The 24,618-nt window shown below is 44.5% G+C and overlaps 1 protein-coding gene across 6 annotated transcripts in view; it reads left to right on the top strand.

The window, feature by feature from the left end:
- The first annotated feature begins 2,598 nt into the window (after nt 1-2,598).
- Nucleotides 2,599-24,618, top strand: part of KIAA0232 — an 82,400-nt gene continuing 60,380 nt past the window's right edge. For 5 of the 6 annotated variants that reach the window (XM_081304092.1, XM_081304093.1, XM_081304091.1 and 2 more), the window contains exon 1: nt 2,599-2,752. The gene's annotated coding sequence lies outside the window, so the exon portion shown is untranslated. The remainder of the gene's footprint in view (nt 2,753-24,618) is intronic. The other variant, XM_081304094.1, reaches the window with a different exon arrangement.

Genomic DNA, 24,618 nt, shown 5'->3' with positions numbered 1-24,618 from the left:
CGCACATGCCACAAACCACACGCTCTGGCTTCTTCGAGACCCTTGCTGGCATCCGAGTCAGAGGGCACCAGGGGTTGACATCTCCCCCTGACACCTACGTGCCCCTGTGCAGGGGTTGAAGGATTGTGGCAGGAACTCTGGAGAGTGGAGAAATGATCTCAGACACACACGGGAAAGCAAGATGGCTGCTTTGTAGAGAATGCCAGAGGGGGTGTCCTCCTGGCCTCCATACTCTGCTTTAACCCGAGTCCTCTTGTGCATTCCTGGGCATCTCAACCCAGACCTGGGAAAGGTCTTGTTCTCCTGAGTTTAACTTGGCTGACCCCTACCTGGAGCTTAAAGGAAGGCCGTGGGCGGGCAGCACACTTAAAGATGCAGGCTCTGCACCTGAGAACCCTGCTCCCGATTATCCACAGGCAGGCAGAATGGCTTCTCTCTGAATGTCCACTCTGGCTACAGTACAGATGTAGACAGTTCAGTCACTCACCGGCCAACTATGGTGGGCCCTGGGCATGCAAAGGTGAACTTCAGGGACAAGATGCCTGCTTTCCTGGGATGCAGGTCTTAAGGGTCAGGCTGATATTAACTACCAAACATACACACCAGGTAATTTCAGATACTCATAACAGCCAAAGCAGGGTGATGGCATCAAGACTGGGAAGGCTGGTTGCGCTAAGCTGGGCAACAGGGAAAGTGTCCTTGGGTAAGTGACATTGTAGCTGAGCCTTGAACAAGAAGAAGCCAGCTATGTGAAGATTTGGAGAGAAGGTACTCTGCAAAGAGGAACCAACAAATGCAAAGGCCCTGAGGCTGGCATCTGCCAAGACTTCTTTCTAGGCCTTTCTCAAAACAATTTGAACCATAGGGGGCTGTTTTGCTAAGGAAACAAAGTAACCATGAGACTTTCATTCCTTAATCTTCAATCTTTCTCACCACCTCCAAATCCTACTAGTTTTAGTTAATTCTGATTTGGTTCAAAATCGTTTTCTGAGAAAACTTCAGGTTCTACTAGTCCGTAGTTTATAAAAACTGGCTGTGACAAAACGATGAAAATAAGATCAATAAACTGTGGGTGTGTGTAACTATGAAGTTGCCAACTGTGTTTTCTTTCCTGGGAGAATATCTGAAATATACTGTTACTATTCTTAAAATTTTTGCTGTAACAATGAATGTCCTTTCATAAAATATGAATGGAGATGACAGTAATGTCACTAATGTGGCAAAGATTGAGAGTTGGCCACCTTTTGAATATCTCCCATATTTTTGGAAAATACTAGTTTGTGAACCCCAGAGCCTGGGGCAGCTGGGAACTAGATACTGAAGCAAGTTACCCTCCCCTTTGCTTCCAGGGAGCCTCGGATTCCCAGGCCTTTCCCACTCTCTCCCCACTTTGCAGAACGCATTCTCCAGGAATGCAGGGATATCCAGGCTCAGAACAGGTGCCCAGGAGATGTTGGTGGAGTGCAGGGTGTTTATGACCGGAGACAGTCACTGAAATGAATGTGCCTGAGAGTGACCTGGGAGGGAGCTGATGAAGGGAAAGAGCTGTGTAGAGGAAAAGACCCCCAATCGCTAAGCCAAGGGCCTGGGTTGGACCCTGGGAGGAGCTAGGGAAGGAAAATAGCCTCATGCCCACTAGCAGTCAGGCTTGGGGACATCACTTTCTTTGAGTCTCACCTCCCTTACCAGTAAAATGGGGGGGGGGTGATATCGCTGCATCCTAGGATTCTTGTGAAAATCAAAAGGAATATTTGCAGAAAAGCATCTCGGAGACTGTGTATAAATGACAGCTGTTCTGGGTCCTCCCCCGAGCAGCCTACCTAGGGGACCAGCACTTCCCAGGTTCAGCCTGCTTCTCCCACAAAGCCTGGGGCCTGGTGCGGGAAGCTTGCCCACAGGCTCTGAACAGAAAAGCAGAGCCTGGCACCCACCGTGTGCTCCACAAATGAAACAATGAAGAAATGACCCAGCGAGGCACCCGGCTCCGGACCTGTTTCCTCCTTGAACGTAGGTAATCTCCGGGGCTTCTTTCTTCCTGGTATCTATGACACTTAATTATTTGCTTTTTTAGAATAGGGCTAGGAGTCACATTTAGGGAAGGTGGGTGGGTGTGAAGAGACTTTGATTAGAAGGTTAGTGCACATTTTTGGCTCCCACTTCCGAATCTTCCAGAATGTCTTTTAGCTCTTGCCTACTTAATAACAAATTTAAAAAGCCATGTCACATTTCTCCTGGGCTTCTTAGAAAAAGAGAAAGTCTTCATTTGAGGCCGCCCACTCCAGCCATCCCAGGACACGGCGAGGAGGGGGCGCGGACAGGTGGAGCGTGCGCCGGGAGGGCGGGGCGGGCGGGGGGCCGGCACCCGGGCGGGGCGGGGGGCCTGGGCCTGGCAGCCCGCGGTGCCCCTCCGCAGGGGGCGTGGCCCTGGCGACGCCCGCACCCGGGCTCGGCGCCCGGCCCTGCAGCCCCCAGCGGCCCCGCGGCCCGGCGGACGGGCGGGGCGGGCACGCTGATGTAATCCCGCGCCGGGCGGAAGGATCTGGAGCGCGGCCGGGCCGGCGGGGCGCTGAGGCCAGTTGCCGGGCAACGCGGCGGAGCGGCTGCGGCGCGCCGCCTCCCGCCCTCCGCCGAGTGGCGCTGGGGCCGCCGCCGCTTTACGTAAGGCGCAGGCCAGGGCCGCCCGGCGCTCGGCAGCCGCCCGCAGCCCCGGAGCGCGAGCAGGCGCCGCCGCGCTGCCCGGCAGCCTCGGCAGGTAGAGCGGGGGTGCGGGGGTGCGGGGGGCGCGGGCCGGGCCGGGCGGCGGAGGGGCGGCGGAGGGGCGGCGGGCGGCCCGCGGACACCGGCCGGCCGGAGCCCGGAGCGCGGCCGCGCAGGGCCGGGCGGCGCCGAGCGCGCACAATGGGCGGCGGGCGCTGCCGGGCCGGGGCCGGGGCCGGGGGCGCGGGCGGGGCGGCGTCCGGTGGCCGCGCTGGCCCGCCCCGCCCCGCCGCCAGCATCGTCCGGGGCCGGGCGGAGGCCGGGCGGGCGGCGCGGGGCGGCTCGGCGGGTGGGGCGGGCGGGCTTCCGCGGCGGGAGGCCGCGCCCGGGGCCCCGCGGCCCGGCTCCCCCCGCGGGCCCGCGCCGCCCGCCCGGTGCTGCTGCCCGCGGCGTGGCCTGCGGCGCGGCGCCGTGACAGGGCGCCGGGGCCGGGCCGGCCGGGTCGGGGCGCGCGGCGGGCGTGCCGGGTTTTGTCCTCCGGGCGCGAGCGGAGGGCGGCGGGGAGGGGGCTGCAGCTCGCCCCGTTGTCACCGCCCGGGCTCCCGGAGCGGGCCGCGCGCTTCGGGGTCTGCGCTTGTGTGGAGCACGGTGGCGGAAGGTCGCTGAGCAGGTGGGAACCCTTAGTTTTGATGGCAGGTGATGCTGTGTGTGAGACACCATTTATCCGGTGAAAAACCCCGGCGAGGTGTCTGCGATGCAGCGACTCATTCCAGAGCGTTTTGGCCATTTCGTACCCTCCGAATTTAAAGGGACAGAAATACCTATCCGTTTGCATCCTGAAGGTCAAATATTTACCCATCAGTCATTTTGGACGGAACTATTCTTAAGTAGGTCTTGGGATCTTTACATCCTGGATTCGGTTACCGTGCTTGATAAATCATGAATTTTCCATAATTCTGTAAGTAGTTTACTTTTCAGTTTGGGGTATAAGGTTTTTACGGAAGCCTGTACTTCCAGTTTGGGCATTGAAATATTAAAGGGGGAGGAGAATATTACTCTTAAATATTTGTCTCCAAAGGAGGTGTAATTAGAGGTGTAGGTATCTTTGCGTTCCTTTGTTTTAAAATGCAGGTTTTTAATATGACATCATAAGGCAAATCTAACTATTATTGTAGAAGCGCAAATATTTAAGAACATGAAATGAATTTTTAGTACTTCAAAAGTAATTGAGATTTTTTTTTTTTTTTTAAAAGTACTGAGCCTGATCTTTGTCCCTGTTTTGGTAGCAGTTGACATGGAGCAGTTAATGGCCTTCGAGCCAGTTTTGTCATCTGTGAAATGGGAAGAATGAGGACACATGTCTCACAGCATAGTTAGGATGGTCAGTGAGGGAAGATGTAAAATGATTTCATCAACACTCAAACCCTTTAAAATGACTTGATCAGTGCTCTTATTTTCAGATTCACCTGCTCAGTTTACTTAGCTCTTTTAGCTTTGTCTGCAGGCTCCTCCCTGCCCCTTCCTATGCACACTTTCCCTGGCTGCTGCCAGCATGCCCTTTCCTAAAGGCAGAGCAACTCTTGCCAGCCTCCGGCTCAGCAGGCTTCCAGGAGTGCCTGTTGTTTTGAGCTTAACATGCAGACAAACCAGCATCACATCTAAGGACCCTAAAGTATTGTCATGTCTCCTTTCCACATTGTCCAGCTAACTATACAACTCTTGCTTCTCCGTCCACACTACTTTAGTCCTTATGTTCTTTCCTCTGACTGGATTGCCCTGTCTGACCCCACCTCCTTCAGTTTTTAGAAGTTCATATCAAATATATCTTCTCTGAAGCAATGTGGAAGTAGTATCAAAATGAATTATTCCTTACTGCAATGCTAGTTCTCTATTTCACTTCCATTATTGTTTCTGTTCACTAATCCTAGTCATCTACTACTCACTTCCATCATTTTATATTATAAGTTATTTATATTAAACACTGGCTGTGGGCTAGAGGTATCAGTTTAGCCCAACACCTTTTAAATATATGAAGGTACTCAAATGTTTGCTAAGTAAAATCAAAGTCAATAATCCACCTTAAAGAATATATTAATGTTGTCAAGTATGTCAGAAATGTAGTTTCACTATGTTGAAGATAGTTACTGTTTATTTCTTTGCGATTATCTTTGGGCCCTCACATAATCTCATAACAAGTGATATTTTACACAAAATGAACCCATTCACTTTCCCATCTCACTTGAACTCTCAGGGTCTACACTGTGGACTGAATCTCTGCAGCATTTCTTGGGTAGAGGGAACCAGAGAACGAGTTTAAAAATATTCTTTAAATTGAAAAGATAACATGTTTTTGTTTAATATTTTTCCTCTTTTGGAAATTTATTATACTCATAAAAAGTAATTCTTGGGGGGGTTTATTAAGAAGAACATTAGCACTGGATTCGAAAGACCCACGTTTATGCCTTGGCCCTGGGTCACCAAGGGCCAGTGTGCTGTCTCTGTCTCTTTGTTTTGTAGCCTTAGAGTGGTGAGGCCATGCTGCAATCCCTGTGCAGGTGTGAGGTAAGAAGATGTCTTGCTTCACAGCATATTTTGTTCGTGTGTGTGTGTGTGTGTGTGTGTGTCTGTGGGTGTGTATTTTTCTCTAGTGACCATAAGAGAAACTAGACACTGCCTATCACCTTATGATGGTAGGGTTGGGGGGGTTGCCAAGTAATAGTTAAATTTCCCAGGCAGGAAGCCTCAAAAACTTCCCTCCTCAACGACCAGATTTGTACCAGTTCTGGGCCCCTGGCTCTTTTCTGTCCCACCTTTCCTTCCTGGTTCCTGGACCCACTCTCTGAGGCGGTCCCCATCCCTTAGGAAGGTGGCTACTGAATCTCCTAACTGGTTCCTTTCCCTGGTTCCTCTGGTCCTCCTCTGAGCCTGATTTCTTTACTGTATACTGTGCTCTGACCCCAGGTACCTGTGCACCAGGGTCTCAGCAGCCCCACTGCGGCACACCTGAGGGTGTTCTATTGGTCAGGCTCACCTGGGGTGCCACCATCCACACCTGCTGCTGGAGCAGGAGGTGACTTGTTAGGAAATCCCTGAGATCTTTGCTGCATCTCTCTCAGAGTGTCTTCCTGTCCCTGATACCTTGGGCCGTTTCCACCATGGCCCACTCCTTAGTCTGCACTGCCCTTCCTGCCCTGCTCTTCCTGTCAGAACTAGTGAAGACTAATGCTGCTACTTCCACTCTATAACCTGATTTCCAGAATTAACTCCTCGTTACTGTTCTCTCACACAGGACTTGACAGATACTGCCACTCAGGTATTTTTTCCTAGTTTATTTGCATGGATGCCTATCTTGGATCTTAAATTCCTTGAGGAAAGAAAGGAAAATCTTATTCATTGCTGATTCCCTTTAGTGTGCTGTGTCTTTCGAGGTCCCCATCTGGTGAGCTCAGCAGGAGAGGGTGGGGTTGGAATGTCTTTCTCTGGAGAACTGTGAATCCACAGGGCAGGGACAGTCCCTGGGAGCAGGGCTCAGCATGTAGTAGCTGCTCAGTAAGTGGCAGCTTTTGGCTTTTAGTGGAGTAACTGTAGAGTACCCTGGAGGTGGGGCAAGTGGTTGATTCTGTATGCTAGTTTGTTTTCTTAGAGTTCACTGATTTGTTTCTGGCATTTGTATGTAGAGATAAAAACATTTGTTCTCTGAATTGCACGTACATTTTTTATTATTCTTAGGAGTATAGTGGGGAGGACTTTCTCACGATTTGTAATGGTGGTTCTAAATTATTCTGAAGACAGGAAACCTCTCTGTAGGTGTACAAGGATTTTTGTTCATTTGTTTTGTTTTTTGGCATGTGGTTTAAGAAAATCATATAAAATTGAAGTTGTCAAAATTTTACATATACATTATTTTTCAGTAAAGCAGATATTTTCACTTTAATCTTACATCTTGTAATTATTCATTGAATAATAGAATTTCCCTGTATAGGATTTAGAGTGGCTGTGGAAGTTATTTTTTATATCTTCTCCAGAACCCCTTCCCTGTCTCTAGGCTTTCTGCAGACCCTGCTCTTCTGTTCTGTCAGCAGTCTTGTCCCTGGCTGGACATGGAACATATTGATAAGGAAGACTGGTTTTAATTTTGAAACTTTTAATATTTAGTTACTGTATTTAAGTTTGTATGGTTACTGATTATATAGGGCCTCAAACTGAACAGGTTGTATCCAGAGATGTATTGATGGTGAATTAACTTACATTGGCTTTATTTATGATTATCAGTTTTTCCAGTCATTGGAAATTACGTATTCCTAATGAATCTCTTAAAACTTGCTTTAAAGATTTGCACACGATGGGATTATCTCTGGGTGAACTTAATATTGCTAGTGTTTGTATTAGAAATAGAAGACACTAGGACAGTTAGAAGATGAATAATTGCAAAAAATGCTTGAGAATATGTTGCTCTGTGTCATTTCCAGTTGGAGTGGTGGAGGAATGTGAATTTGGAGAACACACAGGCGCTGTGTGTGTGTGTGTGTGTGTCTGAGGGTGTGTATTTTTCTCTCTAGTGACCATAAGAGAAACTAGGCACTGTCTCTCTATCACCTTTATGATGGTAGGGTTGGGGCGGGGTTGCCAAGTAATAGTTAAATGAAGTGTGACAGTCAGTGAGCACGGTGGAGGACAGATTCCTGGGGGTGAATTCGTGGGGAGCAGTGGGGAGCCGTGGGCCTCAGTGTGTCCCCTCTCATAGGGTGGTTGGATAGTGCCTCAAAAAATATTCTCCCTTTTATCCAGGAGTTTGTTTCTGACTCAGGTACATTTTCCAAAGCACCTTTTGAATCTTCATAGTCAGTACATAACTATTTCAAAGTTGCTTGCCCACTTTGGAAATTTATTTGAATATTTTTCTTGTTTTTCTCTTTAGTTATAAGCCTTTTCTTGACTATCTTATTAGCATTTTGCTCCTCATTAGCATTTCCCTGAAGATTTTAATGGAGAGAAAGTTGAAATTGAATAGACATGTTTTTGACCCTCTGTTTCGGGCTGTTATTTGCCACTGCTTTCTTTGGGTCATCACCATAGATAGCTGAATATGGATTATAATTTTTTTTTTGAGATGGAGTCATTCTGTGTTTCCCAGGCTGGTCTTAAACTCTTGCTCTTTCTTCCTCAGCATCCTAAATTGCTGGAATTGCAGATGTGTGCTGTTGTGCCCAACTTTACAGTTTTGTTAATAATCTTTTGTTAATACTCCATCCAGAGGAGTTTCTTATTGTCATAAACTGTAAAGTTTAAGTTAAATCTGTTAAAGGACTTTTTGTATGCATATTAGTCAGCTTTTCATTATTATAATGAAATACCTGAGATGGGCTACTTATGAAGAAAAGAGATTTATTTAGCTTACAGTTTGGGAAGTTGAAAGTTAAGATGGGGTGGCCCATTGGTGAGGATGGTAGATGGCATCGCATTGTGGTTGGAATGTGTGCAGGAGTAAGCAGCCACTCCTGTATCAGGAAGCCATGAGAGGGAGAAGTCGGGTTTCCCCCTTTTGTTATAGCCCTTTTGGGAGAACTACTAATCTCTCTGTAGGGCAGTACCCAAAGATCTGAGGACCTCCTATGAGGCTTCACCTCTTAAAGGTTTCACCATCTACCAAGACTGCCACACTGAGGATTAAGTTTCATCATGGACCCCTGGGGATCACGCATATGTGTCCAAAGGATAGCATCTGTCCCAGACCTAAAGGCTTTATGTACATTTCACAAGTGCAAAATGCATTTATCTCACCCCAGGTAGTCCCCAGGTTTTAACTGCTCTAGCATTGTTCCAAAGTTTAAGTCCAGAGTCTTGTCTGAGACTCAAGGCAAAGCCTTTCACCTGTGAGCCACAATTAAAAAAAAAAAACAAAACAAGTTGCATACCTCTTAGGTAAAATGGCAGGAGAGGCCCAGGTTAAACATTCCTATTCCAAAAGGAAGGAATAAGAAATAGAAAGGAGTAATCACCCAAAACAAGACCAGAGCCCCCATAGGCCAGGCACTAGATCTGTAGCTCTTGTGCACAATACAGTGACAGGTGATCCCCCAACATGGCATCTCCGCTCTGTGGCCCTACTGGCCTACTTGCTTATGCCCAGGCTGCATGCCGACACTGGCCGCTTACCTGGGCAGGCCATGCACTCTGCTGGCTACTTTACTTTTCTGGGGTCTCCTGCAGTGTGGTTTACCAAAACATTGTTTTAAATATAAGTAGCTGGTAGAAAGCCTGTTTGAAAAATATGTACAGGTTAAAGAATTCTGAAGACGTAGTAAATATAAAACGGAAAGCAAGTATCCTCTGTTATTCCCCATCCCACCCTGTACTCATCTTTCCTTGAAAATCAATGATTAATTTCTTGGATATCAGGGGAAAAGCTGCCTATATATCTTTTTAAAAAAGTAATCATGATAGAGAGTATTCTTGTGTTATGATTTTAAAAAACACTAAATTTATATTTTGGAGCGGTTTTTATACAAGACATAGATCTGCTTTGCCATGGTTTTGTTTGGTTTGGTACTGGGGATTGAACCCAAGGACACTTTACCACCGAGTCACATTGCCATCCCTTTTCATTTTTTATTTTGAGGTGGAGTGTCACTAAGTTGCTTAGGGTCTTGCTAAGTTGCTGAGGCTGGCATCAAACTTGTGATCCTCCTGCCTCAGCCTCCCTAGTCACAGGATTATAGGTGTGTGCCACTGTGGCTGGCTCACCATGTTGTTTTGCTTTGTTTTTTGGGTACTGGTGATTGAACTCAGGGGCATTCGACCACTGAGCCACATCCTCAGCCCTACTTTGTATTTCATTTAGAGACAGGGTCTCACTGATTGTTCAGCACCTCATTGTTGCTGAGGCTGGCTTTGAACTTGAGATCTTCCGATCTTGGCCTCCCGAGCTGTTGCAATTATACGTGTGCACCACCGTGCCCAGCTCACCATGTTTAAAAAAAAAAAAAAAGTCTACTATTCCATTGTGTGAATGAGCCAGAATTTATTTAACTAGTTGAAGGGATAAGTTTTTGCGTTTTTGTTATTGTAACTGCTACAGTGAACATTCTTGTATATTCACCTTGTTGAACTTTTACAAGTAACCTTTCTTTAAGCATCCCATTTAAGAAAAAAATAATTGACCAAGTTTCTGACTTCTCTGAATATCATGTATCATATTACAGTCTTCTCATGTTACTCTATTTAAATAATTTTGTACATTAGGCTGGATATTTCTTCTGGGTAGTCCTGTGATACAATGTTATATGATTGAGGAAACTCAACTTCTTTGTGTTACACATTGAATCTTAGGTCAATAAACTTGTGAAGGCCCAGGTTCAGCCTGCTTCCTTCACAGTCACATACCACCCCTGCTTGGTTTAATGATGTCCTGCTACAATCTTGATAGTCCTTTTTGAACCAGAAGCCAAATTATTATGCTCCACTGCACCTACAAATTATGAAATCATTCTTGGAAGACTTTATGAAAAAACATGTAAAGTAAAGCCCCTCTCACCCTCTCACCTCCTAATCCTGTTTCCATAATGACTAACATTAACAATGTATTTACTTGGAGACTCTTTATACAATGTCTCTTTAAAATGTCCCATGCTATTTTAAAAAGTATAATTAATTTGAGATCCATGGAAAGTCCATATGTATTTTCTTGGAAAACTCCATCAAAGATCATAAATGCTACAAGCTTTAAAATTAAGGGGGGAAAAGGCTCTAAAAGTCTTGTAAGTTGTAAGAGGTTGGTAGTAAACTGCAGTTACAGGTTTATATTGTCTTGTTTTTATTTTTTATTTTATTTACTTTTTTTAAAGAGAGAGTGAGAGACAGAATTTTTTAATATTTATTTTTTAGTTATTGGCAGACACAACATCTTTGTATGTGCTACCGAGGATCGAACCCAGGCCGCACGCATGCCAGGCGAGCATGCTACCGCTTGAGCCACATCCCCAACCCTGTTTTTATTTTTTAAAAAAACATATTTAACCTGAAGCTTTAGAACTTAAGTTTCACAGTGTTGAGCTGTCCATCTCTGGTGGAATTTCACTTTGTAAAATGAAGTCAGACAAACACTAAATACAGCATAGGTAAGTTAGAATGAAAATAAGGTTTATTGTTAGGTTCAGTTGAATGAGGATTCATGGCATTATCTAGTTGCAAAGTAGTTGGTTGGAATCCTGGGTAGAATGGGTGAAGCGCCTTAGCTATAAGTTTGAGGTGCCAGTCAGACACCTATTTGGTAGCTTGATGGCATTAGAATTCTGGTATTCTGGAGAGAGGAGGGTGGACAGAGTTTGGAGCAGTCACCACACAGATGTTACATAAAACTCCGGGGGAGGAGGTCAGCCAGGATTGTGCTGCTCAGTTAGGCAGCCAGGAGCCACATGGAGTTTTGAGCTTTGGCACAGGCTGATCTAAATGGAGAAGTGTCACAATTGTCACATCAGATTTCAAAGACAGTATGAAAAAAGAGTAAAAAACATCTCACCTTGATTATATTTGGAGTGACACTATTTTGGATATTTTGGGTTAAATATATTAAAGTTACACTTGTTTCTTATTGATATTGCTAAGAGAAGAATTGCTCTTGGAGGCATGATGGAGGAGTTGTGTGTAGTCAGGGAAGGCCTGAGTTTGGGCCTGTGGCCATGCAGTTGTGGACTGTGCATGGGTGAGCATACTGGGTAAAAGAAGTGTCAGGGAGAAACCGGGTCTGAGGAGTATGTAATAGATGGGATTGTTTGTTCACAGGCCAGAAAGAGCTGTGGAGATGGTCTGTAGGTTCAAAATATTTCCCTATACTGTTTTTTATAAAATGAATTTCATGAGCCTATTCAGAGAAAGCTCTGCTGCAGCCTGAGGAGTCCATCAAAAAGAAAGCACACACCAATAGGGTTTGACACAGCTGATTCAGGAAGGTGGCTCTCACGACCCTTAAAGCTTTGGTCGCAGGGCTTTCACCTTGCAGTCTTCACTTGGTGAAACTGCTCTATGTGGACACCGTCTGCTAGTTCTGAGCTCTTCAGATGCCATTGAGTGTTGAGTTAGGCTTCTTGTGTGGCCTTGGCTACCCTGAGGGGAGGGATTTGTGTCCTTCTGTTGTGTAATCTCATGGTTTGGTTTTTTGGTTTACCACTTGGTCACTTCAGCCAGAATCATTGGGAACCTCATCCACCTTTGTCCTGCTCATCTGGCAAAGAAACAGACTTTGGCCATTTACAACAGTGGGACTACAGATCTTCCCGGTGGAGCCTGTGGACTGCCTTTTACTTTGTTGATAGCTGTATCAGTATTGGGCAGTTATTTTTTCTTATGATGTTATACTTTTTCCCTCTGAATTTCATTCTTCTGTTTACAAAAAACAACAAACCTTTTGCATATACAGAGCGGTGTTATGGAAACTGGAACTCCTGATTGACTCTTGCTTGGGCCTTACCAGGACTGGCAAAAGGTGGCATTGGGAAGAAGCAGGTTTGTCATTGGCTACAGTGGGGTCAGAGTGGGTCTCATTTTTCTTTTTGGCTTCAGGCCTTTGGGGATGGTGAACAGTAATGGCCAAACCAAAAACTTGAATTAAGGAGGCTCTGCTTAGTGCAGGGGAAAGGCTTTGCTGCAGTCCTCCCTAAGCAGGTGAAGGAAGTGCTCCAGTAAGATGGGGGTAATAGTATGAGGGAAGGCACCAGCTCTGGAGCTGGGGCACATGGTTGCCCTGGTTTTGACGCGTGTTGGGACCCTGAAAACATGTCTAGGTTTCTTTGCCTCTGAAAAATCAGAGGGGCTTCATTCATCTCCTGTGTATTAGTTAGGGTTCTCTAGAGGAACAGAATCCACAGGAAGTATGATTCCGAAAGGGGGACGATTAGGTTGGCTCATGCCACCAGAAGCTGGATGGTCCACCGTGGCTGTCTGCAGGCTGGAGAGTGGGGAGAACCAGTAGCTGCACAGTCCAAGAGGCTGAAGCCCCAGAACAAGAGGGATCCACGGTGCTACCCTAGTTCAAGTCCAAAGCTTCTGGAGAATCCGCTTTGGAAGAGTGAAGAAGCGAGAGTCCGATATCCTCAGCAGATCTCAGCAGCAATCGCGTCTGCTGTGGCTCCCTTGTTCTTCTAACTTTCATTCCATTTAAGCCACCATCCTATTGGTAGGTGCTGCCCACACTTAGGGAGGGTCTCCATTTCTGTTAACTGTCCCACATGCCAATCATTCCTAGGCGCCCTCATTGACAACCCGTAATTGTCTTAATCCTCGGTATCTTTTAATCCAATCAAGTTGAGAATTCAATTAAGCATTACATCCTGGGACTGTTGTAAGGAAGTACCATGAACTGGGGCTTATAGCAGCAGCAGCAATTTATTTATTTTTTTTATAGTTCTGGAGGCCAGGTGTTGGCAGGGCTGGTTCCCTCTGAGGGAGGACCTGGTCTGTGTGCCAGCAGCTCCTGGCAGTCCTTGGTGTTCCTTGGCTCATGGGCACATCACTCCAATCTGCCTCTGTCTTGGTGAGGCATTCTCCCCCAGTGGAGTAGAAATGCATTGAGGTTTTAAGAAAAGGCAATGGTGTTTACTGATTGAGAGTGGCTGCGGTGCCTCAGACCTGGATGAGTATATCCATGTTTAGAGGAAAAACAGTTTTGTGGGTGGAACTGTGGGTTCTGGTTTACCCGTGGTGCAAAAGTTCCCAGGACCATGAGGATGAGCATTTCATGTACGTGATGAAATCATATTGTCCTAGTTTTAAATTTGCTTGTGAACATGCTGCTGTTGCCTCTAGATTAAACTCACTTGTGTCCTTCTCTGTGTTTTGCCCATGGTAAATGTACACCAAAGGGTGGTGGTTCTGCTGTTTGGAGTTAGTGAAGAGGTACTTCAGTGGGCAGGGGAAGCCAGTTCTTCCCTCAGCGTCACATGCTGGTTCTCTGGACACAGAGGCACGTGGAGCGCTAGTTAGGGCATGTGTGGGGGAGGGAGCCCTTGAACTGCCTGACAGGCCCAAGGAGGCACAGCCTCTGGAGCCCTGGGAGGCTTGGTGGTTGCCTGGAGCTGGTTTCTGCAGCCAGAGAGCTCTCTGAGGGGCTGATTGAGAGGGGAGCAGCCCAGCCAGGTCCCCTTCAGGTGGATCCTGGGTGACTCAGCATAGTGTCTACCGCAGTGCAACAGTATTTTTCTTAGGAATGTTTTGATTGATTTGATTTGACCCATTGTTGGCCTTCAGGAGAAATATAGGTAATAACAGAAATGAGTCCCCTTTCTCCATGCCTCTGCTTGGTGTGACAGAATTGTTGTGCTCAGTAATCTCTTCTTTCCTGGACTAAATGTACTGGTTTTCTCAAACGTGCCATTTTACATGATGTCCATTTCAACCTGCTATTGTCTTGGCTCTCTTTAGCCGTCTCTGCACATATTTTCAGACACCAGTGGCATTAAAGGCCTTGGAGCAACAGCTCATTCTAAAAAATTTGGAATGTATGTCAGGTGAACTTAAAATTCTCAGCTCATTTAGTCCCCTTTCTTTTTCCCCTGTTGAATTTGCCCTGCTTTGATAATTTGAAAGACATATCTCTCTTTTTTTAAAAAATATTTATTTTTTAGATGTAGTTGGACATAATACCTTTATTCTATTCATTTATTTTTATGTGTTGCTGAGGATTGAACCCAGGGTCTTACACATGTGAGGCGAGTGCTCTACCACTGATCCACAACCCCAGCCCTCTTTTTTTTAAAAAAATATTTTTGGTTGCAGTTGGACACAATGCCTTTATTTTATTTATTTTTATGTGGTGCTGAGGATTGAACCCAGGGTCTTACACATGTGAGGCGAGTGTTCTACCGCTGATCCACAACCCCAGCCCCCTCTTTTTTTTTTTTAATATTTTTAGTTGTAGTTGGACACAATGCCTTTATTTTATTATTTTTATGTATTGCTGAGGATCAAACCCAGCGTCTCGCAGGTGTTAGATGAGCGCTCTACCGCTGAGCCCCAACCCCAACCCCTTTTTTTAATATATATATTTAATTGTAGATGGACATAATACCTTTGTCTTATTTATTTTTCTGTGGTGCTGAGGATTGAACCCAGTACCTCACATGTGCTAGGCGAGTGCTCTACTGCTGAGCCCCAGCCCCTTGAAAGACTTCTTAGAGTACCTGTGGCCTTTTGGACTGTGGTAGAGTAGAAGGTAAATGCTGGAAACCCAAGTTCACTTTGGAATCATTGCTGCTGTAGTCTTTGTGGCCAGAAGGGCCCTTGGCTGAGCCACTGTGGCAGGGAAGTACTGCTTGCTCCCGAGGCAGTGCGGCCTGTGCCTCTGCCCAGTTCTTCCTCCTCTTTCAGTGGGAGATGGTCTCTTTGAAGTCTCATGTCGTCATCTGTGAAAAGGGAATAACAGTGTCTACCTCTTGGGGTGGTTGAAGTGAGATGAACATCCATGTACAAAACTTCCATGTTAAGGATTCGCGTGAGTTCCTGCTTCTGCTGCTGCAGGAAAACCACATTTATATCCTAAGGAAGAAAGAGCCTTTGTCACTGAGTCTTTGACAGAGGTGACTGAGCTGTGACTATGATCTTGCAAGCTTCAAGTAGGAGGAAATGTTCTTAATCCGTGAAGAGTGTCTAAGAAAACCGGCCTTACAGAGAATGCCTGTCAGTCTCATGGGGGAGTGTGGGAACATTTCCTGTGTAGTCAGGTGCAGGGCGAAGGGTGCCCCATTGGTGCCAATTCTAACCAGCCTAGCTGACTGCCACAGTAATCTGACAGGACGGTATTGACAGGCACGAGGACTGTATGCCTAAACAAAATTGCTGTCACTTGCAGATGATAAAGTGTAGAAACCTAAAGAGAATCTGTAACCCAGTATCTAGGATAAATCCAACAGCCAGAGTCTGGATGTCAAAATCTAAAGTTTATTCAAGAGACATAAAAGGAGACCTAATTAAATGTGCGGATGGCTCTTATTCCTGACAGGAAGACGGTGCTGTAAAGCAGTCGGTTCTCTTCAGATAGGTTGATACGTGCAATTCATTTCCCATCAGAACCCCAAGAGGGCCTTTCCTAGAATATGACACACTGATCCTAAAATTGTAAGAAAGGGAAAAGGATAAAGAATAGGGAATATGCTCCTAAAGCAGAATTCCAAGACTTGATGTAAAGGTCTCGTAATGAAGACTAGTGTGGTGTTGGTGTAGGTGTAAAGGTCTCGTAATGAAGACTAGTGTGGTGTTGGCGTAGGGTTGAGTCCCAGACAGACCTGAGGTTATGTTGAGCTTGATGAGAGCAGTGGTGGTAGCAGGGTGGTGGAGGGCTGGTCCTTCCATGAGGTAGGATTGTTGGTTTTCCAGATAGAAAAAATGAAATGCAGGGGTTGCTCCTGTAGAAAGTGTCTCAGATCCCTGAGGCGGAAGGTGGGGACATGCATGTTTTAGTTAGTTCTTTTTTTCTTTTTTGGTACTAGGGATTGGACCTAGGAGCTCTTAACCACCAAGGCACATCCTCAGTTCCTTTTTTTAAAATTCGGAGACAGGGTCTTGCTAAGTTGCTGAGGCTGACTTTGAACTTGTGAACCTCCTGCCTCAACCTCCTAAGCTGCTGGGATAACAGGCGTGTGCCACTGTGCCCAGGAGTTTAGTTAGTCCTTTCTGGGGTGTTTCCTTAGCACCTTCCTGCTAGAGCACTCGTCACCTGTCTTCATAGGTGGTATAGTTATGCGTCACCTTCACCCCTTCTCCAAGGGCAAAAAGATAGAAATGGGATTTTGCCTAACAGGGTAGAATGCAGAGGTAATTCAGATGTGGAGCAAGGTGTGGTAGGTGGTGTGATGTAAGGAGCAAAGGAATGAAACTAACTGGCAGGAGGTTCTCAGGGCAGAAGGTGGAGGGAAGGGTGAAGGGCACTTCTGAGTCCGTGTATTTGTGTGGATGTTCTTCAGCTAGCTGAGGTCAAATGGAAATATCCTGTGGGTAGTTGGAACTATTAGACTGAGAGGACAAGGTAGGAAAAAGAGATTTGTAGGGGGGACATCTGTATAAATCACACCAACCAACCCACCGTTCTCTCTTCCTTTCTCCTGGCTTCTCACTGTGTTGCCCCAACTGCTCTTGAACTCCTGGGCTCAAGCCATCCACCACTGAGGGTCGGCTTTGCTGGTCTTGTGCAGGGGGAGGCAGGGCGCTGTGGAGGGCCTTTGCCCCTGCACAGAACACTCCGTGTGAGGGCGGGAACCTGAAAGCCACTCTAGTGTACTCAGAGACAGTAGATGTGCCCGGAGGCTGTCCAGGGTAGAGGGGAAAGCTGAAGGATTCTGATACTTATAAAAAGGAGTACTGGTTGGTTTGCTGTATAGAGTAACTGTGCAAGTTATTTGAGGGGAAGTAAAGAAGAGAGATACTTAACAATTCAATTCCTAAATTATGCCATTAGTTTAACTTTTCAGTCTTGGAGAATTCAGGATGGAAGGACCTCAGGTGGTCTATATCTTACTTATAATTTAGACTTTGGGGAAAATGTTAATTTCATTCTGATTAGAGGTCATGTTTCCCAAACTTTGTTCCAAGGAAGCAAAAGGGGTCTATAAATAACTCAGCACACAAACTACCTACTTCCTTCCTTCTTGGAGGTCCTAGATGTATATTAACATATTGAAAGTTTCAAGAAGCTCTGGTGTTTTCCTAATTTATGCAAAATAAAGTTCTAAAGCAATACAATACATTTTTTGTGTCATCCAGAATATACTTTGAGAAACCCCCCCCCCAGCCTGTTATCTTTTAAATGATAACACTGTTCCTTTAAATAGCTTCTAGGGGCTAGAAGAATTACTGTAGTTACCTTAAGAGGTACATCTGAAGACTTGATTTAATGTTTGAAGCATATAACAATGGATGAAAAATTTATCACACATACTTTGATACTTTCTGAGTTCTCCAGTGTATCTTTCTGCATAATCAAATAGAATTTCATTTAGACCCTTTGAAATTTCTAACTAGTATCAGACACTCCACACAATTTTTATATTAAATGAGATTTTATTGGCAGATAATAAAACATTGTTGAAGTGTTGCTTATTACCTAAGCCCATTTTGGGGAACTATAATATTTTTTAGCTTTTTACAGTAATTTTTAAAAATCCATGGTCTTAGCAATTGGAGAGTTTTGGGCCACTCTCCCCCTCTCTTGAAACTCAGAGGTAGATTGCCTTGGGTTCTGAGTTTAGAAGTTGAAAGCAGTAGAATATCTATGCTTAGACAATTTTTTTTTTTTTTTTTTTGGGTACTGGAGATTGAACTCAGGGGCACTCGACCACTGAACCGCATCCCAGCCCTGTTTTGTATTTTATTTAGAGAAAGGGTCTCACTGAGTTGCTCAGTGCCTCGTGGTTGCTGAGGCTGGCTTTGAACTCGAAGTCCTCCTGCCTCAGCCTCCGGAGCCGCTGGGATTATGCTCAGACATTTTGACAAGCAAGAGTATCACTTTGAAAGATCATTTTGGCACAGTGTGATCTAGTATTTTACATGATAAAATGTTTCAGCTTTGACAGTGCTTTTCATCATATTTGAGCTTTTTGTATTTTCAAAAATTCTAAAAATCTATTTGTTTTAGTTTCTAAATAAACTTGCTTAGGATTTTTGAAATTTTTAATTTCCTAGAGTGAAGATAAATTTTAATTTCTCCTATCTGATGTTTTAAAATTTCTAAAATTTAATTGTTTCATTACTTTTGCAACAAATTTCATTTCATTTAATTTCATTTACTACCTTTCTAACAAAAGCTCTTAGAATTTCATGATAATGAACTTTGTTTTGTCTTGTGTTTGGATCTTGTGTGGTGGCTGTTTTGTTGCATTTTGCAGGCGAGGAGAACTGTTGTAGTTGTGAGTGTGTACATTTCCCCATCCCTTTGGCTAAAATAGTTTATGCTTTTTTAAAAATTTGTAACCTGTTTGACATGAAATTTGCCTCTGCTAGGAAAAAATGAATTTTTGTAAATTCACATAAAGACTTTGTGTGTGTGTGTGTGTGTGTATGTGTGTGTGTACCAAAGATTGAACGTAGGGGCATGTATAGCCACTGAGCCATATCCCCATCTCCCATTTTAAAAAATTTTGAGACAGGGTCTTGCTAAGTTGCTTATGGTTGTGCTAAGGTGCTGAGGGCTGGTTTTAAACTTGTAATCCATTGGGGCTGGGGATATAGCTCAGTTGGTAGAGTGCTTGCCTTGTATGCACAAGGCCCTGGGTTTGATCCCCAATATCAAAAATAAAATAAACTTGTAATCCTCCTGCCTTAGCCTTCTGAGTCACTAGGATTACAGGTGTGTGCCACTGCACCTGGCCCATTAGGACTTTTTTTTTTTTTTTTTTAAATAAGGAACTTATTTTTTAAATAAGGAATTTCATTTTGCAGGCAGAAAAACTGCCATTTTGTAGCCCTGCTAATGAATTCTGACATCTAGCACATCTAAGTGAACTGTATTGGTTATTAATAACATAGTAACCTGCAAACAGTTTTAATCTGGCAGTCCAGTTTTTCAAACCTGAAATGCTAACAGATGAGTATGATCATCAGATACCTGGAGATCAGGTAAAAGTTAGATATAAAATAGTGCAACTTTACTTAAGCAGCTTATCTCCTAAATGGCTGAATTCAAACAATAAGGACAGAAAGGCTGACCAAAGCTTTCTGGTCTGTATGTATTTGCAAGTAGCAGGGTCAGTAGAGAATTTACCCAGATTGGATGGAAAGCCCTTCCCTTTCCCATCTCCTTTCATATGTGACCTGCTCTCCTTTTGCTTTAATGGAAAATTGCTGATTCTACATGGAAGCAATTGCTTTCACCTATCCTGTGTCGTCACATTTGGTTCTTCTTTTTGCCTTCATCTTCAGGTCTGGTTACAGGCCTGCAAATTTTTAAAATTCTTAATAGTTTTGTTACTGTTAAGTAGTAGTCTTAGCTATCAGAACAATCCTGTATTTATGAAAGTAATTCACTGTATCACTGGAGAGCCTGTTCTTAGCAGTTCCTTTCTGATACCTTGGCTGGTAAGGATGCAGTGTCTTATTCTTTGTTCAGTTCTCCCTGTTTTCATGAAAGGAACTCAGGTCCCTCATGAGTTGTTTTTTTTTTTTTTTAATATTACATTATCTTAAAAATAAGCCTTGTTCATTTTTCACAGGATACATCTCTAGAATGGGATCTGAATGTCCAGCATACATAATTTTTCAGACATGGAGTAAACAGGCTTACATGATCAGCTTTTGGCCCCTATCTCCTGTTGTTAGTGATAGAGTTCCAGGTCCGATTCTTTTTTTTTTTTTTTTTTAAGAGAGAGAGAGAGAGAGAGAGAGAGAGAGAATTTTAATATTTATTTTTTAGTTTTCAGTGGACACAACATCTTTGTTTGTATGTGGTGCTGAGGATTGAACCCAGGCTACACGCATGCCAGGTGAGCGTGCTACCGCTTGAGCCACATCCCCAGCCCAGGTCCGATTCTTTATGGAGGTCCTCTTCTGGCTATAGATTGGCTTTGGGAGCCAGACTCCCTACTAAAGAAAGTAAGCAATACTTTGTGGTCCAAATTGTAGCACCAAAGTGAGTAAATAACAGGCAAAAATTATTTATAAATATATAAAACCTTGGTATGTGTTTGCATTCTCTGGTTTGCCAGGCAAGTATTATTTAGGATCTTGGTAAAAAGTAGTAGCATCTAAAAGCCAGAGCCTTAATATTTCAAACATACTTTTAAAAATTCTCTTTTCTGCGGTCTTCTATTTTCTGTTACATCCTCCCCTCTCCCCTCAAGTACATTTTGTGTGAAAGTGCTGCAGCACCCAGCTTGAATAATTATGAAAAGAAAGTTTAGGGCATGAATGCCCTTGAACCTGACCTCTTCTGCACACTTATTGTGAACTTTGGAATGACCAGTTAATATATGTAGTTGGAGTGGATGTATAAATTGAGGAAGTACCATACTAGATCAAAGGGAATGGCAGAGGGTTTCAGCTGGTAGAAGAGTGAGTTGTTTTACCTAATACCTGAGCATAAAGCCAAAGCCTGCATGTACAGGATGGTGAATTTGGAAGTCAAAACCTCAGGGTCACTATCTTTTACCACCAGCACCATGCACAGTGCGTGGGACACAAGAATCTCTAGTGCACGTGAGAGTGGGAAAGAATGAGGAGTTCCTAGGTTACAGTCCCCCCTGCTCACGGGCTCAGAACTTGGGCCAGAGGGAGTCTTGTGCCACATGTTAGTATTTCAAATATTGATTTATTTCTCAAACTCTCTTCAGAATTTATTCATCTCCATTTAGGTTTGGGAAATTATCAGTTCAACAGTTTTAATGATCTGCCAAGATGGGAGCATGCCACTCAGTGGCACATGGAGTATGTCAGTTTGGCTTGAAGAACTTTCAGCCTTCTTTTGTGAAATAGCCTATCCCCAGGAGGCAGCTAGAGAACAGTCTGAATGGGTCTCATCCCAAGACAAAGGCATGAGGACAGTAGCTGCCTTGAGTATGCAGGAAGAGAGTAGTAGGATGGTTGCAGGGTTGCAGGAGGCAGGGCAGGCCGCACTGTGCCGCCTGCTGGGCAGTCCTGTCTCAGCAGCACTGGGGCCTTCTGGAACCTTTCTGAGTATATTGCTTTTGTCTCTTTTTTACAAATTATTTTTTGTTTTACATTATTTTAATTCATCTGTGCTTTAATTTTCAGTTTACCGGAATGCTGATTTTAACAATGTTAGATAGTTCCTATTAAGAATTCCATATTTTGTCCCATGAAGTGGTCTTCAGGGCTGGTTGCACCTGTCCCTGCTGAAGAGAGGCCAGGAGACTTGCTTTGACTGATGAGTGTGAGCAACTCACTTCTTTGAGAAGGCCTCAATCCAGTGTACACATCTTATTTTCTGGCCCCTGGACTGACAGAGTTCAAGATGGTGTCCATTTTGTCACCCTGTGTCCCAGAATGATCATGTTTTGAGTGATTACCCTCAGTATCCCTGCCAACCCAGGAGGGGTATATAGCATGACAAAGGTATAAACCATTGTTTTAGTCTGCTACAATTTGGGGGCAGTTGTTTCCGAAGTATCATGTGCCCTATTTCAACTAAAACTTTCTTCCATTGGCCTCTTGTTCAGGGGCTCTCTTACTCCTTTTCCTCTGTCAGTAAGCTTAATCTGTTTTTGTTTTCTCACTATTGTGGTACAGGGGATTGAACTTCACCGCTGAGCTACATCCCCAGCCCTTTTTATTTTTAAATTTGGGACAGGGCTCACTGAGTTACTGAGTTTAAATACCTGAATTTAAATAGCCACATATGACTAGAGTCTACCACACTGGACAGTGCCTCAAGACTGTGGAACAACATGGGGGGCAGTGTTGATGAAAAAAACAGAATATGAAATATTTGTATGTTATTATTTAACATGTTGAAATACTAAAAAAAAAAGTACTTCAAGGTGCTAAAATTGTGTGTTTCTATTTTCATATTTAATAAAATCTTTTTAAAACTTTTAAGAAAAGTATATAAGAGGGCTGGGGATATAGCTCAGTTGGGAGAGTGCTTTCCTCTCATGCACAAGGTCCTGGTTCAATCCCCAGCACCACAAAAAAATATATAATATAAGCCAGGCATGGTGGCACATGCCTATAATTTCAGCAATGTGGGAGGCTGAGGCAGGAGGATTGCAAGTTTGAGGCCAGCTTGGGCAATTTGGCAAGACCCTGACTCAAAATAAATAAAAAGGGTTGGTATAGTTCAGTGGTGGACCTCTTGATTCAATCCCCAGTACCAGGAAAGGGGGAAAAAAAGCCAGTAAGGTAAAATTGAGCAGAAAGAAATACTCTGAAGTCAACTGTCAACAGGCTGCTTCAAAATATGAATGCACTGTTTGCACAGAGCTACCCAGCTTTTTCTCCCACATTTTACCCAGATTCGCAGCTGCTCCTCCCTGTGTGCTATGTGATTGGCTAGGATATCACACGAGGCAGTCAAGTCACCATGCCTGTGCACTGTTGTATTTTTCAGTGATTTGCATGTGTTGTGATCACACCTAGAATACTTACAGTGCATTGCAAAGAGAGAGAGAGAGAGAGAGAGAGAAACACCTTGCTGTATTTGAACACCAAAGAAATTGAACTGTAGACAAAGTATATCTCTTACTGGAGCTGCTGCTAGTACACTCCAAACAACTATCTCAAAAACCTAGCAAGAGCTATAGTTTGAATTATTTTCAGTAATAACATGTGGCGTTTAAAGCTTATAGAAAGATGACTGTATTTCTTAGAACATTGTCACATAGGGATGAGACTTTGAAAGATTCGTGAACTTCCTCAAAATGATCCCTCCTCAAAAAAAAAAAAACACTTTATTATTGAAGTACTTATTTTAAATTTGTGACATTATCAGTTTTATATATTTTTTGAAATAGCTTTGTTTTAGGTAATAATAGCTTGAGTACTTAGGCCAGTTTTCTCTTCCTTAGTGGCCAAACCTCTTGGGGAATGTCGCATCACCCTGAAAACATGTAGACTAGATGGTGGAAGGATCAGTGTCTTTGCTTTAAAAATCTACTTTGTTATTCTGGTTCCAAGAAAGATCTTCACATCACAGGCGCTGGCATTGACTCCTGAAGACTGAGGCTAGCGTGTATTCTAACTCAGTGCAGGGTTACCTGGGGGATCAGCTGGGCCTGACTGCTGTTCTTCTGTCATACCACCACACTCTGGCTGCCAGGCACAGAGCCATGTTATTATGGTTTAGATATGAGTTGTCCCCCCAAAAGCACACGTGTGAGACAATGCAAAAAGGTTCAGAGGTGAAACGCTTAGAGGAGGAGAGTCGGAACCCAGTCACTGGATTAATCCACTAATAGGGATTACCTGGGTGGTGATTGTAGGCTGGTAGGTGCAACTGGAGGAGATAGGTCCCTGGGGATATGACTTGGGGTTTATATTTTGTCCCTGATGAGTGGAGTTCTGTCCCTGCTTCCTGATTGCCGTGTCCTGAGCTGCTTTCCTCCACTATACCCTTCCGCCATGATGATCTGCATTATCTTGGGTCTAGAGCAATGGAGTTGGCTCTCTGTGGACTGAGACCTCAGAACCCATAAGTGACAAATACGCTTTCCCTTCTCTGTGTTATTGTCAGGTCCTTTGGTCACAGCAATGAAAAATTTGACTAAAATACATGTTAATATTGACCCAAAAGCCTGCATAGCGTTGCTTCAGTCTTTGGGGGATAATTTTCATTGACTACAAGGGCTGTTTTTAATCCCAAGGTCCTTAAAATGTCTACTAGGCAGAAAAAGCCCAATTTGTGCTGAGCTTCTTTGAGTCTGTTCTGTTTGGGTAGAGTGTGGCTTAAATGCACAGAGATTGCTTTGCAGATGTCTGCATTCCAAAATAAATAGAAAGCTGGACGGCAGAGGGAGGCTGTGTATCTCTGTATTCGCCCTCTGCCACTAGCCATTTTGGGGACTTTACAATGTCACATTTTTGCCAGCTGTGTTCTTCAGCTTGCCAGGTAGATGAACATGGGTTTTGTTTACGTGGGTAAAACCGCACTCCCCCGGCCCCATGCTTTGACTGCTAGAGGGAAGTTTCAGCTGGGTGTCTCCGCATCAGCTCTCTGACTTGGTCAGATGTTCGCCCTTTACTACGGGAAGCTTGGTGTTTAGGGAGAGGGAGCCTAATACCTGCTAGTAGCTCCAGGTTCAGAGCAAGGAGGGCAGACGCCAGCTGCAAGCCAAGAATGGCTCCCCCTGAGCATGTGGTACTGGAAGAAACAGGAAGAAGTAAGCCGTCTAGTGACTGGTGTCCTGTGTGGATGGGAAGGGACTGGAGAGGTGGGCACAGCCTTGTCTGAAGTTTCCAGACTTGCTTCCTCTTTCTTTTCCTTGGTCC

Source organism: Spermophilus citellus (assembly GCF_964194105.1).
Source record: "Spermophilus citellus genome assembly, chromosome: 8".
In the NCBI taxonomy this organism is placed as follows: Eukaryota; Metazoa; Chordata; class Mammalia; order Rodentia; family Sciuridae; genus Spermophilus; species Spermophilus citellus.
The sequence above is the reverse complement of the archived record's forward strand: the minus strand, read 5'-3'. Positions and strand labels throughout refer to the sequence as shown.